General features: G+C 46.5%; 1 protein-coding gene across 5 annotated transcripts in view; it reads right to left on the reverse strand.

Annotated features, from left to right (window-relative positions):
- LOC138504370 (tropomodulin-2-like) overlaps nt 1-20,694 on the reverse strand; it is a 462,370-nt gene extending 441,676 nt beyond the window's left edge. Inside the window, exon 1 of one of the 5 annotated variants that reach the window (XM_069624820.1) lies at nt 20,548-20,694. The gene's annotated coding sequence lies outside the window, so the exon portion shown is untranslated. Of the gene's footprint in view, nt 1-19,693; nt 19,838-20,547 lie in introns of those variants that run through there. The other 4 variants (XM_069624821.1, XM_069624822.1, XM_069624823.1 and 1 more) reach the window with 4 other exon arrangements.
- Between the last annotated feature and the right edge of the window lie 482 nt (nt 20,695-21,176).

Here is a 21,176-nt window from a genome sequence, read left to right on the forward strand (position 1 = left end):
GGTGGAAACGACCGGCAAAAGCAGGGAATCCCCAGGGAGGCCTCCCAGGACAATAAAGAAACCAGTGAGACTCATCGAACAGATGTACCTGGACTTTCGTGTTAAGCACGGGGGAGGTGTTATACATGATTAAAAGGGACACAGTCCCTTTAAGAACATAGACACAGGGAGAAGAGGAAAGAGGGCGGAAGGGGAGGGGCCAAAAGGGGAAAAGGGCAGTTACATTGTAGGAGTGAATAAAGGCAGTTCACAGCAGGCAAGGCTCCGTCTCATGATTACGTGTGAATGCATGAGAGTGAGAGAGAGCCTAACAATAGGTGATTTATAACATGCTTAATACCCAGTGGTTTCTATGCACGGACCCAGGGACCAAACCTTTGTTGCTCTGTGTCGTCTTGCTTCCAAGGCACGCATGTTGCCCCTGAGCTATCCTCCCAAGCTATCCTCCAAATGAACAAAGTCATGTGCCCATTTTATTTTTATCACATCTTGAAGGAGTTTCCTGTAGAGGAGGGCCCTGACTTTCTCCACATAGAGCGTTTTGGCATCACCCAGTTGCAAGTGCAGTGAGGCTCTAAAACCTTAGCGCCCTGTCTCCCTGGAGGAGAATCGAGTCAGGGTTCTGCAACCTGCACCTCTCCAGATGTTTTGCATAGTGTGGGCACCGATCATTTTATTTCTTTAGAAATGGGTTATGCTAAAAGCTCAATTCACCTGCAGTCAGCAGGGTTTGAATGTTTTATTTCGAATTAACAGTTTCTCTTTCAGCGGAGTCATTCCAACTGCATCTTAACTGTTGGCTCTTGGTAATGCTTGTCTTAGTTGTGTATCTTGGCATGTGCAGTCTAAAACTCAAAAGTGCTGTCTTGCGCTTGTTTCTGTGTCGAGGGTTTTTGTTAGCACGTGATGTAAACCGGTACAGACGAGTACATTCAAAATGAAAATTGTGGAGGTGTTATGAAAGGCAGGGTTGGTAAGCCCCTTTCTGTGGCAGCGCTCAGAGGGAACTGCCACGTGGTCAGTTTGACAGTCATCTAAGCTCAGTGGGGTGGGAGGAATCCCTCCGCCCCCCATGCAGCCCTAAGACTTTCAGATCTAGAAAGTTCTTAATTGGTTTCATTTTCATCACCTGGCTGTAACGTATTAAGAAGGAGGCCTGAAGGGCTGGTCAGGTTTTTGCGGTTTGTTCTGATACGATGAAGATGTATTGTCTAGTTTATCTTCAAGACAAATAAATTAGTTAGGACTCTGCTCATTTTCTAATGAGCCTGATTACTCTCCATTGGATACACTGGCTGGGGTGGATGGGATTTGTAGTCCAAGACATCTGGCGAGCGAAATGTTGCTCACCACTGAGAGCTGGAGGCATTGAAAGTAGGCAGAATTAGGGACTGAATTGAGTTGGGGAATCAGGGATATTTCAAGGTTTAAAAGAACACTAATAGTTTGAAGACTTTTGCTGATTCACGTGGGCAGACTTGACGTCTAAGAATAGAACCTACTTAGCATTCAAAGCCACTCCAGGTGCAGGACCCCGGAGCTAGGTCTTGCGGTTCCACGGATGAACTGTAAATGATTACCCGCAAGTAGCCGCCCATGAGATGCCATAGGCAAAGAAGACGTAAAAACAAGTGCACGCGGGGCCACGATTTACCAATGGAAAGAAATTAGAATATCTCACTGCTTGAATACGAAATGGAATAATCAGTAGGAAGCAGGCAGTTATGGATCCAAAATGGATTATCCTAAAGGTCAAGCACTCTAATGACCATGAATAAAACAGCAACTGCTCTGAAGCGGATCCCCTGCAGCCGCCCCCCCAAGGTATGGGAAGCCAGAGTGCACCACCTAAGCTCAGCATTCAGGCTAAATGCACCATTACTACCGCAACGCCCAAATGGATGCATAGAGCTAGTGCTGGGGCAGGAATACTGCTGAGCTGCTTCCTGTAATCTGCCCTCCCACAGTATTTCATACTAAGCAGCTCTTCATGTGGGTCTGCACTGCAGCTATGAGACATTAATGTATGCTATTAACCAAGAACCATTAATTGACATGTGCATATAGTGCTAGGAATATTCCGCTTCAAGCCACCCTATGCAATCTCCGGTGAGCCACTACGAAGTTGCAAATATGCACAAATACCTATCTACATAATATAGGTTCTTGTAAAAAAAAAAAAAAAAACTGGCACAGAGTTACTCAAAGTACCATTCAATGTGATTTACTCATTCCCTAAAAATCTATGTGTACTTTATTTACAAATATGTTCAATTTGTTTAATGTGTTCAGACTGTGTTAGACCAGCGGTCTGGAACCTGCAGCTCTCCAGATGTTTTGGACTACGACTGCCATGATCCCTTCTTATTAACTATGCTGGGTTGGGCTGATGGGTGTTGTAGTGCAAAGCATCTGGAGAGCATGCTATTTTCCGAAGCCATGTTTGCTGCTGAGGACTTGCTCAGTCACCCAAAGACTCAGGGGAATGACAGGAGTCCACGGCTCCGCTAACAGGAGTCCACGGCTCGCTCAGCTAAAGGCGATGGTCGGCCCATGGCGGAAAAACATCCGCCTTAAGAGCTGAGAGCCACACAGGACTATCTCTTGGCTTTAGCGACTTGCAAAATCCAACTTCCAAGGCAGCTGCAGTTCAGATGAAGAAATAAGAGGTGCAGACATTGGAAAAGGGCTGGAGCCGTTTGGCAAATAAGGTGTCAGTTTTCCAAACCTGTGTCTCAGTTCCCTTTCATAGTCAAAGGGATCAAAAAGGTTTACTTTATAAATATCAAGGCCGTGAACAACCTTAACCATGGGTGGACTGGGAACCAAAAGGGTCCCGGGAAATAATTTTCAAAGTGGCCCCCTATTACAGATTTTCAGCAAACCCAACCCTTTTCCTATGAGAAAATGTGGAAATAAAATAGGTTACCACACAAAAAAGGCCCAGGATGCAGAGGTATACCGGGAAATCTCTGGGGTTCCCTGTAGTCCAGTCCACCCCTGACCTTAACTTGGCCTTGCATGTACTGTAGAAAAGGGGTCTTTACAAACTAGGGGTGCCAATATTTCCGGTTAATGAGGTTTTCTTAGGGACTCATTCTAATGCTGGGAGAGGTGGAAAATCACATGGAAAACGGCATTGCATGCCTTTTTCAGCCTCGGGCACAAGAGCGTAGTGGAAAATTTGAAATCGCAGTATCCCACATGGGTTTCCACAATGACTGAGAAATCCTCAAACCTCTCCACAGGTTTAACATTGACGCCCGTGGAGAGGCTTGATCTCTACAGGGTCCGAATTATTTGCACCACCTACTAAAAAAGCAGCTGCTATCAAAAGAAGTAATTTTCCTTACCTATCAAAATTGGATTCACTGAGGACTGGTTCAGTTCACTCACACATTGATCATACCTATAGTGCTGCTCAATATATAGCGCCCAGAAGCTGCCTGTGGATTATATGTGGTAGGGAGAATGATCATTTCTGTGCTAAATTCCTCCCACCTTAGAGACCCCCAGCTCTTTTGCTGGATTTAGGACTTTTTAATTTTAACTCCTGAGTGAGTGGGACCTTTTTCTCACTCTCTCATGTGTTTTCCCTGATTTGTATTTTATGTTTTCACTTTTTTGGTGTCTGACAAATCCATAGACATCTCCTTTTTGTATAGTGACACACAGTACCCTCGGTGCAGTGTCACTGAGAAATCCTTTGGATTTCTCTTAAGGTTTAAAAGTATTTTCTTGGGTGAACTAGTGTTCCCAAGAATAGTAAAGGGAAATTGCTCTTACTTACCTTGCTGCTTTGTAGGTCCAGCACACACCATTTTATGTGGAGTGCTGGGGGATTACCTAGTAGCCCTTTATCCTACTTTCTCATGTAACATCTTTTGTTACTCTCACTACTTTAAATGGCTGGTGGCCGTGGTTTGATTTTTACTACCAATGTGCTTTTATACTACAGGCTTAACCCTCAACTGCAGTACAGCACCCATGGGTGTCCATTTTGTCAAAATGGCCTCTGTTTTCTGTTTTCAACATTTTCTGTTTGTGAGGTCTTTCGTGGCTTTTACTCTGTGCGTTGAGATGGGTATGAGCCCTTTGTGTGTTTTGCCTTTGGCGGGCTTCAGTCCTGAAGCCCGCCCCTGGCTCCAGTGAGTCTGGAAGGACAGGATGGGCGGGAGGGTCCCGAAACTACCATGTCCTTTGTCTCTAGGTGTGCCTGATCAAAACCAGTCCTGATTGGCTGGCTGGCTGTCCAGGAAGGACAGTCACCCTGCTGTGTGATTGACAGCCTAGGCTGTGAATGAATGGGAAAACATGCTTAAAAGGCGAGGGTTTTGGGACTAGAGGCAGAGTCGACCACTGGAAGACACATCTGAAGCAGAAATCATGAAGAGAAGCCGGCTGCAACCTCCTGGATCTCGAAGTACCAGTGAAGCCCTGCTGCTGTGCTGACCTCCATTTTCGTATCGACAGAAAAGCTCCGGAAGGGACGATTTCTTCCCTTGGGTTAGTGGGACCAACTAACCTTGAGACAAACTTCACTCTGGCACATTCCCCGACTTGCTGTGCCTCTCGTTGCTGCAGAAGCCTGATGCCAGGTGTCGAGTGTCCATAACCGAGTACAACAACTGCTGCGGAACGAATCTGGACAAAAGCTTCAGGACCCTCCTAAGGACCCTGCAGCAGCAGGAAATCCTGATCCAGAGTCTCCTCACCAGAGTCCCGGACCGAGGGAGCAAGGAAAGTCCAAATGGAGATTTGTTCTGCATCAGTGCTATTTGCAGAACGCTGAAACCGCAAAGTGCTGCTGAATCAAAGAGAGCCCATAGCTGCTGATGACCGTCCTGAGTACTACTACAGGAGCCCTCCAGACATCCTCCGTCCCTCCAGACGTCCTCCATCCCCACAACTGAGGCTCAGGAACCAGGGTCTGCATAGCTGTAGCAAGGTGAAATTAACAAACAAAAGGTAGGACAGCCCCTAATACCTCATTCCAGGGGCTACTGAACCACAGGAAAAACTGAAAGTGCAAAATGAGGAGGAATTTAATCAGATTACTGAATGAATCTTTATTTAATCATTCATTATCTTTTTTTTAAGTCGGCATAGCTGGCTATTTCAGATGCTAGGCATACATATAACAAGACAATACATGGTTAAGACATGTTCATCAATTTAAAATTCATCATCTTCAAAGATATTTAATAGTCATGAAGTGCAAAGTGAAAATGTGCAGTCGTTCTAGTCATGCATTCCACAACAATCCGACCCTGCGTATGTGTGATGCAATACTAATACAATAATGTACATTCTTGTATTAGTGTTGCACTGTGTGTCTAGCATCTCAAATAGCCAGCTATGCCGACTTTAAAAAAGTGAATGAATGATTAAATAAAGATTTATTCAGTAATCGGATTAGATTCATCCTCATTTCGCACTTTCAGTTTTTCCTGTAGCTGTAGCAAGGCGACATCCAGCTGGATCACTTTTCTTCTAACTGGAGGTACTGTTTTGGCTTGCAGGTACTTACCTTCTTGCCTTGAGTCGTGCTGTCTCACTTGAGAGGTGCACTTGCTTAACTTCCTGAGTTGATTTCAACTGCCCTTTGCACAGGCCTAACAGCTTGTGTGTCTACAGTGATTTTCTGTGAACAATCTGACTTTATGAAAAACTTTCTCCAAGAAGTGCATCAGAACTCTAGACTTTGCCCAAATGACTTTGGCTATCCTGGCTCCCTAAACGCACTCTTCTAAATCCATTGAATTTGGTACTGCTTGTCCGGCCATAGGTTGTAGCTTGTTGAATACTGTTACTGCCGGGAAAGGCTTACCTAGACTTCATTGGAGGATTCAGCTGTCCTCACATTTTCGCAGAAACTGTTCTAACCTTTTACTTTCCGTAACCCTTCCTTTCCGAAAATCAGAGTCTACAAAGTTTATTGCTGTTATATATAAATGCAAATACTATCCTTAAAATTGAAGTCACTTCAGGGTGTAGGAGAAATGTATTAAACATATACAAAGAGTATTCCCCAGTTTACTTGAACCATGACAAACAATTGCCCCTTTAAACAATGCTTATTTAAAACTGATGTTAAATAAATAAATAACAATTTATAACTGAAACCTTGAGTGTAAGTGTTACTTGGCTATTTGTATTTACGAATTTCATCTTTACAGCTCTAAAGCTCACAGTTACCCTCGTGAGATTGGCCTGGCTGCTCAGGCACAATACCAACTTGTATAGTACAGACCTATACCAAAAGGTGGGTTACCTAATACCAATCAGATAAGTCTTGTGTAGTCTCACACAGTGTGACTGCACCAATTCTTTCCCAACAATATGGCACTTTAGAAATGAGTCATCCATACCATAATAATACTGACTATACAGTGCTCAGTGCCAGCTGAATTGTTTTTGAGCACACTCGTTTGGGCATCACGGTTCTCTCCTCACAGGAAAATGAAATACAATGCATACCATGAGTAAAGGCACATCTGTTTCAAATGCCTGTATACTCATAGGTACTATACCCTTTGGCATTAGTGCCCCTACTTTTGTTTTTGCCCATCTATCAAAGGATTTCAGAGGCTCGCCTGATTCTGCCCACACCAGGATGGCTTTGCTTCTGTTCTTGATCTTTGTAGTAACTCCACAACTAGCTCTGTTCACTTGTCTCCTTATGTAGCCCATTTTGTATCTACAGAATGATAATGATGTGTTATTTATATGGTGCTTTCGCCAAAGCGCTTTACAACGAACATATTTACAAACAATATCACCCAACCAAAGTTGATACTCATTTATGGACTTCGGAAGGATGAAAGGCAGGGTTCGCCTTGCTGGAATTCGAAACTGCAACCTGCCGATCACCCACAGATTCGTTCCGCAAGCGATCAACCCACTGAGCTATCTTACTGGCTTAGATAGCTTGTTGGGCTGAGCGCTCACTTCTGCAATGTCGCTGGATACAAGCCAGGCCCCCGTTGCAGGATGCAAATAAAATACATAAATACAAGGGTCTTAACTGTATATCCCAATCAGAAAAATGCTATATTTTGACTGAGAATAAACATTTAAATTCTCCCCAGGAGGACCATTATTCAACTCCCTGCTCAATCGTGATTGATTTAAGAAAGACAAAATGCATTTTTCACTGCTAACCCTGTTGGGCACAATTTTCATCACCAGTGCATGCCTGAAGCGACTGTTATGTAAGTAGCATATTACAAAACACTAAATAAACACAATATGAAGTTAGTTAGTTAAAGAGTTTACATATATAGTATACACTGCTTCCTGAACCGAGATTGTTTCCAGCATACACATTCTAAATCTTAAAACCTATTGGACCTCATTACAAGGTTTCCGGTCTGGTAACAACGGTACCGGTAAGCTTGCCGGTACTGTTGTTAACGGACCGGCAAACTACAAGGTCTGCTCGCATGGTGCCTTTTAGCCCGGCAGGTCTGACCTGTCGGACAGAACGGCACTCGCGAGCAGCCCTACACGGTAGCACCGGCACCGTTATTAACGGTGCCGGTGCTACCGGCCTGAAATAGGAATGGGGAGTCATTTCTACCGGCACCCGGCGAAGGGGGATTACCGGGTCCGCCAGGGCTGGAATGCCCGGTACATCCATATTTCTGGGTGCCAGTAAAAAAATGACTCCGGCGGCAGCCATGCCGGTATTTACCGGAACGGCTACCGCCAACCCTGTAATGACCCCCGTTGTCAACCTTATTTGCAGTTTTGATGGATAGACTTTGTCACCCATCGGGATTTAATTTTCTGAAAGTCTTGCTCAGGAGACAAAGTGGTATAAGCCAAGGCATCAGGTCTCCTAACACTAATTTCTAAACAGTAATCAAATAAGTGAAACTTAAAAAAACAGATTGAAAGATTGAACCCTATAATACAGCATTGTTAGAGCCAAGACCACCCTCAATTTCGTCCCACACAAGGCCCTGCCCTATCACCTGCTCCTCCTACAGAGTCTATCCACATGGCCCTCTTTTACGTCATTCCTGGCTACAGAGCACTTTGTCTTAATTATTCCATTAATTTGTAGGAGAGGATGCGAGTCAGTACATTCTACTTATCTGCATGCTTCATGCAGTGGAGGGATGCCTTGTGGTAAAAAAAAAAAGAACACGCGTGCACGTTTTGTTTAAATGCGTTTGCACTTATTCTTTGCCTTCTCTTATTCATGCTTTTACTTTCTTATTTTAAATCCAGAACAGCAAGTAGCAAGTGCAAAACAAAACACATGACTGGACGTCATGGGGCAAATTAACTGGCCCATTTTCATGGAATATATATGTATGTGTATTTCACTTTTACTAGCAGTTGTCAATGATGTATGTGAATGTGTTGTTTTGGGCCTCTTTCTAGGGGACTTCCAGCATTTTTCTTCTTTTCAAAGTTTGCCCGCTTTCCTCTGTTCTATGTCCAGTCCTTGGAAGCTCTGTTCTTACTGTATGCTTAAGCCAGACATGCACCCTTCAGTTAGAAGGTATGCCGGCCGTAGAGCCGTAACCGAGCGACTGATTAGTCTCTAGTATTGCAAGAGGCAGTAGAAAGACACGATAAACCTAAAATTAATTTGCTTTGTGCAGCTGTCGATGGACATTAATATGCGTGGGTGAAAAAGTCCTGCCTATCACTGAAGCATATTTTCACCACCTAGTCTTAACAAGGAGGCAAAAAGGAGAACGCAATTATTCCAACAAATATTTGAAGATGTCAAAAGCAAATTCCAAATAACTCAAGAATCATGTCCTTTGAACCACCAAATCATAATAGTTATTCAAAACCACCACATTTCAAATGTCGATCAAACATTTCAGAATGACGTGGACAGTATAACCAAATCAAGTAATTTAAGTTATAATGGTAACTAGCGGATCAAATTAAGGTCTACCAAAGCAGACAGAAATACGTTATGTGGGGGCGTGCACAATTAACTCTATACGCCACCAATAGAAAAACTAAGAATTACAATGCTGATCCATCGGATGCCTGCAGTATTTTGTTTATTCTTGGGTTTAGAGCAATGAGTACAATTATGTTAGAATGAACCGCCAAGATCACCCCCAACCGTTACAGCATCATTGTGGCTCTGTTCCCTCAACCTTCAATTACAACTTCCGGTGTTTTGATAGCCAGTTCAGAGATTTGGTAATATTCTGATGTAGCTTCACAGTAAGGCTGGATTCTGAACTTTCTCATAGAACCATTCTAGGGTAAACGACAATGAACTGGTTTGTTGATCTTCAGCGGTGCTGAGGTTGTGCTGCATAATGTGATTGTTCAAAGCCCAACACATTAACCAACATGATCATCGGGCCTGGTGAATCACACCACAATATATGTGGAAACATTAGAATGGGGCAGATAGACCCTGCAGGCATGTAACGCTATTTCTATTTCTTTACATGAGCAAGTGACAAGGGTAGAGGAGTGGCTGAGAGCAGAAAACATATTAGACAGCAACCAAGGGGTCAGAGAGAAGGTTTTCCATCTGGGTGGGCTACAGAGACTAGTAGAGAGGGGGAATGAGTTCCTTTTAATCATGAAAGCAAAACAGTGTCTCAATTATGGGACTAGCTTTTATTGTTCATCTAAAAAAAGCCATTGGTGATTCAAACTACAGTAGAAATGGAAAACACCCTAAACAAGTCTAGCAAAAACACTGATAAAAGCACAAGTGAAAAAGGTTTCAAAAAAGGGGAGGGACACTTATTCAATCAAACAGAGAAACTGGATCCAAACGGCTAGTCATTCCCTTCCAATGTCCATTAGATTACTAAATAATAACAATTACTTTAGAGTATTTTAAATTAGAAACGTTTTGTTAACATAGCACAAAGTGATGAAAGAGGTCTAAAGTGCCCGTATGATATGGCTTTTCTAACTGAACATTTGAGAAAAGGTACATATGGAGTTCTGCTTTTTTCTGCCACTACATTTTCTCTTGGTTCCCCTACATATTGCTCTACAGAGGATTACTTTCTAATGCCCCTTTTGGTTAAAATATAGGGCCTGCTTACATGATGCCTGTTTCTTTGCGTTCGGTGTATGATAAAAATATAAACTCATTATATGAAGGAACTGATATTTCTCTCCTGAACCCAAGGATAAGATGTCATAACACGCAGATATCCAATCACAGAAGAATGGACCCAGCCAAAATCATAGCCCAGTCCAGTTTGTTATGATTTTGGTGTTGCTGATGGGAATGTCAACCTGCTCAAATCCAGAGGCAGATCTTCTCCCCTTTGCTCATATTTTATGATCTTGTCCGGTTAGTTACAATTCTCTGGCACCCACTTTCTTAAAATCAAAAGCTCTATAACCCGTGTCATTGTGCTAGGCCCTGTCAAATGCTTTTATAAAGCAAGCACTACCTTTTTACATTTCCAGAAAATGGTTCTGTCAGAAACAACTGACTGTTGCCACCCTCTGATTCTCTGGCGCTGGTGTCTCCTGGCATAAACATTTGAATGCTGGTTTCCTCCATATACTAAACTCTGCTACAATGGCAACTAGGCCACCTACAAATACAATCTAGAAAGCAACATGAAGGCTTGCCAGTGGCCGAAGGAGAGCTCAGGTGAACCCTGTTAAAGGCCAGATGCATTTATGTTCTTACTGAAAGACTACAGTTCAAAGCACGTGCCCTCCTCAGCAAATGCCCACAAGGCGCATGTGCCCAACCCCATTGATCATCAATAGGACCATGCCGTGTAGACCTAACAGCCCACCCACCCCTTAACAGCCACTACGGGAGAACACTCACTTTTCCTCCCACCATAAAAATATGTGGGTAGAGAAAATATGCAGTCCTTGGCCAAGCCCCCTAGACTCAGGAATAAGGGCCATCCTCTCATCTTCTTCAGGCAGGCAAAAACTCATGGAGCTTAAGAGAATTCACCTGTGTGGTAGGGGCGGTTGCCAGCTTCTAGTTAATATGAAATCAATGAACCTTGAACTTTTGCCAAGATTTTAATGCTGATACATTTGGATTCTTTGGATGTAAGTGGTTTACTCTATGCTGATTGGGCTTGAGGATTTATAGGCATTACCCCCACACCCCATTACCCACCCTAAAGAAGCAAACCATCAAGCCAATCCCCTTCAGTCCGCCGACCCTTGAAGGAATGATCCTAATGTAGAGGGCAGGGTAGTTTCTGGTCCTTTTGAAGCAATAACTTTCACATCTCTGTTCTCACTAATAATTACTTTTATAACAATTTCCATTTCTTTAATGCTCTATAATTGCCATTCAGCCACCAGAAAATTGTTCCATAAACCAGATTCTTAAAGTTATCAATTCATGATGGACACTTTCAGTCTCAAGTTCTTCCTTTAAAGTTAAATACATCCCCAGGAGTACTAAGCAAGGTCCTAGTTCCATTGGTGTCTCTTCTCCACGGGGACGTATACTCATCCATCCATACTATGACAACCGGCTAGTCTGAAGGAAAGCTGGTCTCCAGGCAATTCTGGACGTGAACGGGTTCCGCTGTCTTCTTCAGGCTAATTTGTGGCTGTTGAATATCCCACGCCCAACATGGCTCCTGTTCGGCATCTAAACATTATTGGCAACATATTTGACTTTGCAGGTGGAAATCTCCAGCATTTGTCCTTGAGCATGTTCTGGTCCGCTTAGACTTTCTACAGGTTTGGGACTCGAAGAATGGACTTTTTTTTTTGCATCTTGGATGATAACTTTATAGCAGGTTGTGCAGCCAGATTCAATCCAAATACACAATCCGACAGCTCCGGGATTCTGAAGTGTCGAGGTGGATATTATTTAGGTTCCTTGTTATGTTCATCAATGTCCACTTTATAGGTGGAGATGTCATGAGCTAGGGGGCTGTGGTTGTTGTTTAAAGTGCACAGTTAGTGGACAAGATCTTGATTCAATCTGTTTCAAAAGATGTAATAGGTCCGAGTGGCGCTTCCACTGGCTCCCTCTCCACTTTAATAGCTGGATCTACTTTGCTAGTCCGTCCACCACTTGAGAGTGATGGTTTGGGAATTGAACAGGTATCTGTCCAGACGTCATAGTTATTCAACCCTCTTGCTGTCCTGGCACACCTTCATCATGGTTCCAGGTATTCTTGGGGCTCTGGCAAGGGACTTACTCCCCTCTTCTGTGCTGCTCATAGGGTATTGGATTGAAAAGGCATGGTTTCCACTCTTAAGGTACATCTGGCAGCTGGCTAAACCTTGAGGGAGCCTTGCCATAGGGGTTGGCCACTTGGAGACCTACACCTCCTGCCTTCTGCTGTTTGGAACCTTCGGAACCAACAATGAGGTGCCTGGTACCTTGTTGGGATGCTCCATTGGCCCGTAATGCTTTGTATGCTTTCCTGTTCAAACCTCTTGAAGAGGCTCTGCTTTAGGTGTTGTATGCTAATGCCCTCTTCCTGGTCACTGCATCCTCAGTACAGGTTTGAGGGAATTGGAAGCAATTCCTTACAGGGAATCTTATATACCATTTCTGTGTAGCGGGCTGAGTCTAAGTCCTTGCCCATCTTTTGCTTCTCACATTGTCACCTCAATTAGGCCAGTGTTCTGCCCTCCAATGCCCAGGCCCTTTCCCCAATGTATAACAAGGGTGGGAGAGGTGTCCCCAGCCTGTATAGCCTTGTCTTCAACTTCTGAGTTTTTCTTAGTTTCTCTTGCCCCAGACCACGGGGATAAGAAACGCACAACAGCAATTCTAAGTGACTCAGTGTGTCTAGCTATATCTATAGTACATGGGCCTGCCCAGGTACCCCCTTTCCTCCTGTAGCCTAGGATCATTCCCTAGGGGGCTAATGCTGATTCATGGGATCCATTTCAGTGGGGTTGTTTGATGGAAATTGGCCCTGCAGAGACTCCGGCTGCCCCGGATGACTCTTTTTCCTACTGCTGACTTGATGTAGAGAATTTTGCTGGTAGATTTGGGATTGCTGTTTGGGATTTGGGATTGCTGTTCTCAGTCATGTAGTTGGGGGTCTGTCTTTTTTTAATGCATTACATTTTGCATGTGTGTTACATTATTCTAAGTCTCTGTGTGGTTGCATTTCACTGAATTTGTTTGATAATTTTTTTGGTCGAATTTCAGTAAAATGTAATTATATATGTATATATATATATTATATTTAATATATTTATATATATATATAATATATATGTGTGTGTATATATATATATATATATATGGGGTGGGGTAAGGGAAAAAGGAAGGGATAGGGGGTTGATTACCTTCCGCCCCACATTTTCAACCCAAAAAAGAGCACAAAGAAATTCTGTCAAATGTGAAAAGGTCAAATATTTTTGACCAAGTAGACCCAAACCGTAGTCCCCACCCCCACACCCGTGAAAGTTTTGGCTATGTTGACTCAAAATGGCTGACCTACAGAACCGGACGCACAGAACAGGACACAGAGATTACAAGGCGTCTGGGCTTCGCTTTAACAAAGTCCCGGCAATTACTAATGTAAAACACTTGCATTACTATGCATACATTTTTAGGCAATTGAAATGGTGATGTGGGGTCAGTACTTGCATGCCAGTGGAGTGATTAGAAGAGTATAGAGGGGACAGGAGACCGCTCATTCTCACATTAGTCCTTAAGTGGGTGCTTTCAGATTTAAAAAGAGTTAACTGCTTGTCACATTGAAGCTGCCCTGGAATAGTCTCATTAAAATGCATATAGAAGTTAGATCTCCTGCACACAAATAAGTTTGCCCCTCCACCACAATCTCTGAAGTTAGCACCTCTTCCAACATTAGAAGGGTTAGCCCCCCACTGAAATGTAGGTTTTGTGGCGCCCCTACCCGTGTTATAAGCACTGTGACGAAGAGAAGACAGAAAGTGTCATTACTTAATGCTAATCTTCATTACTCTGTGTGCTACTCTCCTTGTCTAAGGCTTACTTCTCCCTCACCCCCCCCCAACCGTTCACAGTTGTTGGGAAGGATATGGTCCCATCCCACGCCCCTATGCATCGCCAAATTGAATAAAAGTCATCACAGCAACGCGGGAAGAAGCCCCCTCCTGCACTGTATGAGAAAGAGCCATATAACATACCGAAATAGGCTAATAACACCACCCATGCCTCGTCATTAGGACTCCATTTTGTACCAGGCCTAAACGCCATCTTTCTACTAGGCCAGAAATCCACCACTCCCCGAGGCTGTGGCATTCGCACCCCCAGCCTCTCTCGCAGCGGGACCAAGCCATTCACAGATTAGACCAGCTCCGTTCACTGTCCTTTCAATGTTGCAATTCTCTAGTATCATTCTTCCACTGAATGCGCTCGGCGAAGAGCGTGGGACAGGGACAGGCTGCAGCACAAAATGCCCATCCATCTGCACTAAACTGCCCATGCCCCCTCACCCTCCACCCCGCCAGGCAAAAGCTCACCTGCCCAAACCTCACTATTGCTTTCATGATAAGCATCTAACCCTGTAATGCTCACCTGACTCCCACGGAGACGCTGACCAGGTCTGGGCTGCTGCGGCCTCTTCTAAGGTGATGCGCCGGACTCGGAACACTGACTGGGCCGGACCCCCAAACCTCGCCTGTCTGATGCGTAGGAAGATCTTTCTGTAGATGGGGAAAAGGATTTTAATCACCTGCGGAGTGACGAGTCGAACCCCTCCTTTCCCCTTTTACTCTCTCTTCAAACCACCTCTGAACCTTCCCATTAATTCTCACCTTAAGATTTGGAATGACGAGCTCTCCATCCTGCTTCTGGTGCAGGGGTGCGGTAGAATCCAGTTACTTCACTGGTTATCGGACGGGCATTCAGGTCCAGTTGCTTCACTGGTTTTTTGGATGAATAAGGTGCTTTCGTAAGTATATGACTTATCAAGTTCAAGGGTTGTTCTCCCTTCCTGTTTGGCCTTTATTTTCAATGGACTGCTTTTAGTCTTTTAGCGCAGGTGCAGAGCGAAGATTCCACGTAAAGAAGACAATTCGCTGTGGATAATTCAGGTGAGCTTATGTTGGGGTGGTTTTTCTAATGTCAGTATGTTCACCCACTAATGCGCGTGTTCCTTTTTCCCCATAGGGGCCGGGGCGCGGTACTGCCAAAAGGCGTGCCGACCCGAGATGAGGAAAGATTCTCCACCACCAATCGCCAGGTAAGCCTTCTGGCAAATCAGTTTTTTCCCAAAGTTTTCTCTGGCTCACCTTTTGTTCTTCTCTTTTCCTTCCTAGGTGCTGGAATGCAGCGGAACGTGCAGACGGTCGTAGGAGTTCGGAATTCCTTGTGGACAGGTGAGTTGAGCGCAGCGCTGCAACGAGCAATGCGAGGAATCCAAAAATAATGTCTTTTCCTTTAGGTTCGTCGGCGTGTTGGCTCCGGATCCCATGCAATATCAGGTAATGTCCTTTATTCACCTTCTCTTCCTCTCTTCTTCCTTTTAGGTGTTCCAGGACTGAAGCGGGAGTGGCTGGAGTCAGGATGCAGGAGCAGACACGGTGAGCGTCCAGCTGCTAGGAGCAGAGCAACGTGAAGCGTGAGCTGCTGTCTGGGCGTGGCTTAAATAGCCTCCAAAGAAGTCCCAGGTATGTATCCTTCCCCAACCAGGTATGTATCCTTCCCTGGCCACGCCCGAGTGGCAAAATAGTCCCACAGGTAAAGTAGTTCCTTTCAGGCCTCAAAGAGATCTGGATCTGGCAGCATGGTCTGCATCAGGTAAGTCCACCAAAAGCACTCCCTTTATGAGCCTGGCGCCTACGGCGCCAGGACTGATGTCCAAAATGAGCCTGGCGCCAAAGGCGCCAGGACTATGTCCAAAGGGCCCCTATTTGGGGTTGCTGGACCTTCCCTTGGGTGCCTGATGTGTGCTTCCGGGGCTGCCGGTCTTGGACTGGCTCTCCGGGAGTATGCATCATGACAAACCCCCTTGCCTTGACCATTCCAGAACACCCACCCTACGCCTAATCTTAGGTAGCAATATATTCTTCCAAATAACAACACGTCTGTTCGTATCATGAGGCACCAGAAAGATAGGCAGTAAGGAGAGATACTGAGTGCAGGAGGTGCGGCATCAATGAAGCACTGAATGTGGAGGTCGGCATACCAATATATTATCACCTCTCTACAAAGGACCCCCTTGCATGTGATGTCCAGGTATCCGCCATTACTCAATTCCTGTTGTTTAGCTTAGATAGTTAGAAATGTAACACCAGCTTGAACTGACCTTCACCGCAACGATGAGCCCAGCTGACCCACATGCTACCAGATCGACTGCGGGAACGACTAATAGGCGTCTGGCATCCACTAGGGAGCAGGCACATCTATATGTTCCCCACCAACCAGCAACCTCGCCTCTAACACCACCTAAAATCATAATCGATGATGTAATTGTCTCTTATAATGTGCTGCCCGTGTCATTTTTGGCCGAGCGCTCTTTGGCAGAAGAGTTCTTTGCTGGCATTTTTCTATATTATATAAACTTTGTTATCCTTGCAAAACTATCTCTTGGTCTCATTCGAATAAGGGACGTGCCTTCACAGTGTTTGGAACCTCGACCCTCCAGATCCCTCGCCAGTGGCTGGGCTGGCTAAGGCTGCTGAGAGTTGTAGCCAAAACATCTGGAGGGCCAGAGGTTGCACCACTGGCCGGCGGGCTGCTTGACCGTTGTGGTTACCCCTTTACAGTCAACTCGGGATGTTCTTTTGAGAGGGGACTGGTACTAATGCCCCCGTGGAGAGCAAGGAGCTTGCAAAACGACATAGGTAAGAAGCTACCTGCCTGTCTCTCTCTCTATTCAACACATAACGAGACTGTAGCAAGTAAGAGACCGCTGGGCTTGCCGTAAAGAAGTGGATTACAGTAAGTACCCAAGACAGCATGTTTCTCGGAGGGGTGCGCTGGCTCGAAGGTCTGGATAGGCCACGTTTCACCCAGGATGAATGTGCTGTCTTACAACATGGCGTCCTCACGCAGAGAACGGTAGGATGTTCAAACCTTTATTCAATCCACTTCTGAGCTTTAAAAAAGCAGAGGGTAGCTGCAGTGCAGAGTCAAGTACCATAATCATGTCTTGTGAGAAGTTGGGGTCTGCAGTTCTCATTTCAGCCATGATACCCCCTCGAAAACAGAAAGCGAACGATGGTGCCCTAGGCAGCCCCCCTCACATCAAGGGCTGGAATAGTATTACCGCGGGGTTGCGTTACCCTGGCAACCTGCTTCGTCACTTCCAGGGAATGTGCAGCCCCCGAAGCCAGTGTACTATCCCATTCACGTTCACTGTTTTCACTGACAACGACAGAGAGGCCGGCACGCTGACATGGGAACAGCGAGCATGGGAGCATACGGTGAGCCATGTGTGTCTTTATACGCATGCATGTCCAGACCAGTAGTTCGTGCGTATGTAGCAGCACATCATACATTTCACAGGTGCGTCAAATTGTCAATGTACACACCTGATACATGCTCCATTGTAGTTTTAGGCAACCTACCGGCCTACAGATGTTTTGGCTACAACTCTCATCGGCCCTAACCAGCATAGTGAGCGGTGAGTAATCACGGGAGTGGTCTCCAGGCAAACAACTTCGGAGGGATCGGATTGCTCACAACTGCTGATGGCGTCCCTGCTCGGATTAAATCTGTTTTGCCCGTTGCTCTTTTGAAGCAGAGAATGAAATTAGTGTGTGTTCCGAAACACAGCTAGCTATCCTATCGCATTATGTTGTGACTTTCTCAATAACTGCCCGTGATATGCCTGCCAGAGTTTGCGGGCTGCAGTCCACACAATACACAAACTTGAATGGGGAGTGGGGTATGAGACCACACCACAGCCCCCTAGTACCTGAGTGGAACAGATCTGCCTTAGCAATATTATTTTATATGTGTACAGCGCCTACTGCCATTGTTATGGCTTTGAAGCACTGAAGGCCCTTCGGAAAATCGCATGTGCAAGCACGGAAATAAAAAGAGCAATACAATGCCTGCGAATAGTAAATAGAATGAGTTGGCTATTCCATTACTAGCACAGATGACCAGTTACCAGTGCTTTAAGTGGGCCGGGGCCTACCGGGGCCAGGCCCCGGCAGTCTCCAAAAAGTGGGGCTGATCCGGGGCCCTGCCGGGGCCCCGTCCCACCGCCCGCAACATTGGCAGGATGCATTATCCCGTTGCGGCCGCAGCCGCGACGGGATAATGCATGCGCCTGCCATGAAGTCAGGCGATCTGACAGAAGTGGCAGCCAGCCACAGCGATGCTGTGACTGGCTGCCACTTCTGTCAGTCATAGTAACTGCATCTGGTGACCCCTCGCGCGAGAGGTCACCAGAGGCAGTTACTGTTCCTTGTTTCCCCAGGTCGCCGAGGCGTCTTTAACCCTCGGCGAACCTGGGGATTCCTCGACATATTTCGAGGTTTATAAAAGATGGCTTTGAAAGTACACATTTCAAGCCATCTTTTATAAAGCTTTGCGGACGGACAATTTTGCCCGTAGTCAAAGCTTTATAAAAGATGGCTTGAATTGTGTACTTTCAAAGCCATCTTTTATAAACCCGAAAACATGGCCTGAAAACTAGGCAAACCGTAAGGTACGCACACAAATATATATACATGTTATATATCTGTGTGCGTACCTTACTATGGTTTGTGTACTTTACAGGCCATCTTTTCTAAACATAGAAATATGTAACATATTTCTATGTTTAGAAAAGATGTCCTGCAAAGTACACAAACCATAGTAAGGTACGCACACAGATATATAACATGTATATATATTTGTGTGCAGACCTTACGATTTGCGTGCTTTTTAGGCCACGCCCCTCCCAGAAGCCACGCCCCCAAATGAGGGCCCCCTCTCGATTTCTTACCCCACTTAAAGCCCTGCCAGTTACATTACACAAATCAGGCATGTTCAAATGATCGCATTGGTTGGACCTTAACGCCTCCTTAAATAACCCCCACCCACGTGTTACCATCATTTCACACAGACACCAGAACGGTCCACGCAACACTGTACGCATGTGCTGTGATGGCGGTGGTTTTCACAGTAGACATGAACGCTCTTGCAATGTATTGTGTTTGCGCTGCAGCACAGGGCACGCACTGGTTCATGATGCCCCCCGAAGGCAGGCGGCAGCCACCCCTGAGGGCTGAGGTCATGCCGCACCGAGACACCCTGGCACACCCAGGTGCTGTGCACTAAACTGGCCCCTGCTGCCTCGCAGCATCCACAGTACCACGCCTCACACAGCAGCACAATGCCAGCCAGGGAAACTGGAGAGACGCCTCCATGCCATGACAACAAGGCCAGCATCCATGGGAACGGGCACTGCCGCAGCAGAGCCAGCTCTGGGGGGCGGGGCAGACCACGGAGCACAGGCAGCGCTATCGACCCCTAAAGGCTGGCATCTCTCTCTCCCCAAGCCCCAGGGCATCTCTCCTCCCTTGGAAGCGCGAACATCTCTCTCCTCCCTGAACCAGCACATCTCGTCTCCACTGAGTAAGGACTCCGCTCTCAGGGTGACCGCACAGAGAGGCAGCCTGCATATCTCCCCACTAAGGGTCCAGTGCGTATACCCCCCCTCCCGCCCCCCACTGCAGCCCAGTCATCTCTTTTCCCAAGGTGACCGAGCGTTTCTGCCCCCAGGGGACCGCCCATCATTCCCCCTAGGCAGGTGTGCATCTCGAGTCGCCCCAGAGGATCCTTTGCACAAACCCTCACAGATGCTGTGTATCTATTCTCCCTGGGAATCCAGCCTCTCTTTAGCCAGGCAGCGCGTCCATCGCTGCTCTCGGGTGCTCTACATCTCTCCTCCCAGGGCACCGTCCACCTCTTCTCCCAGGCAGCCCGCACATCTCTCCTCTTAGGGTTCTGTGCATCTCCCCTCCCAAGTGACTGTGCAGCTCTCATTCTAGGGGGGGGGGGGCGTGCATGTCCCTCCCAGGGGGGCCCTGCCTCCGCTCATACGTCCCTTGCATCTCTCCTCGCACGGTGCTGTGCATCTCTTCTCCCAGCCCCCAGGGGACAGCTCTTCTCCCAGGCAGCCCGCACATCTCTCCTCTTAGGGTTCTGTGCATCTCCCTCCCAAGTGACTGTGCAGCTCTCATTCTAAGGGGGGCGTGCATCTCCCTCCCAGGGGGACCCTGCCTCCACTCATACGCCCCTTGCATCTGTCCTCGCACGGTGCTTTGCATCTCTCCTCCCAGGGGGACCCTGCCTCCGCTCATACGCCCCTTGCATCTCTCCTCGCACTGTGCTGTGCATCTCTCCTCCCAGGGGACTGTATAGCTCTTCTCCCAGACAGCCCGCACTTCTCTCCTCCCAGGGCAACATGCATCTCTCCCCTCCCAGGCGACCGTACATCTCTCTTCCTGGGGGGACGTGCATATCTCCTCCCGGGCAGCCTGTACATCTCTCCAGTCCTTCTGCTGAGTCGGTGCACCCTGCCCGAAGCGTCCATGCAGGGTCCCTCCCAGGCAGGCAGTGCATCTCCCCCCCCCCCCCCCCCAGGTAAACTACTGGGTTGGATGCGGAGGGAGTGCCCACAGATGGAAGGAGTCCCTCCTTACCCTGCAGAGCGGTCTGCGCCCCCGCTGTCCACGCCAGGTGCTGTGCAGTCTCCAGTAGCCCCATAATATTCCGCAGCCCCTCCAGTACGGCTGCCGGCCCACGCCCACTGCCTCCTCCCAGCATGCTCCAGTTTCACACATGCACGACGTCTCTAAAGGAGGGGGGTGGGGGGCAGCGGCAGGGTTATTAGCGTCTCCACACTGGCAGGGAGAGCCAGACGTTTCACTCAGTCCATTCTTTTCCAGGGTGTGAATAGTTGCTCTGCATTGAAGCCATGGAATTCATTAGCTATTAAAGCAGTGCGCTTCTTTTGCAGTGCCTGTGACCTCCCCATGCGGATTTTAATTTCTAATTTGCCCATTATGTCTTCTTATGTGTTCTTGTGGATATCTATAACCGTGTTCACTTTATTTCAGTAGGTTTACAACTCATTTATTAAATATGAATAAACAGTTAAAGCACTGTAGGAAGATAGGGGGTGATACCAGAACCGAAAAGATATGCAGAAAATGGAGTCAGAAGGAACCCTGGTACTAATTAACCACATTATCAAGGCAAAGAAAAAAATTAAGTTGTGTAGAAAAACCGAGCGCAATTACCAATTAATCAATGGCCCTAAAATAAATGG

The sequence above is a fragment of the Ambystoma mexicanum genome, chromosome 11 (assembly GCF_040938575.1).
Source record: "Ambystoma mexicanum isolate Mex_15411 chromosome 11, UKY_AmexF1_1, whole genome shotgun sequence".
In the NCBI taxonomy this organism is placed as follows: Eukaryota; Metazoa; Chordata; class Amphibia; order Caudata; family Ambystomatidae; genus Ambystoma; species Ambystoma mexicanum.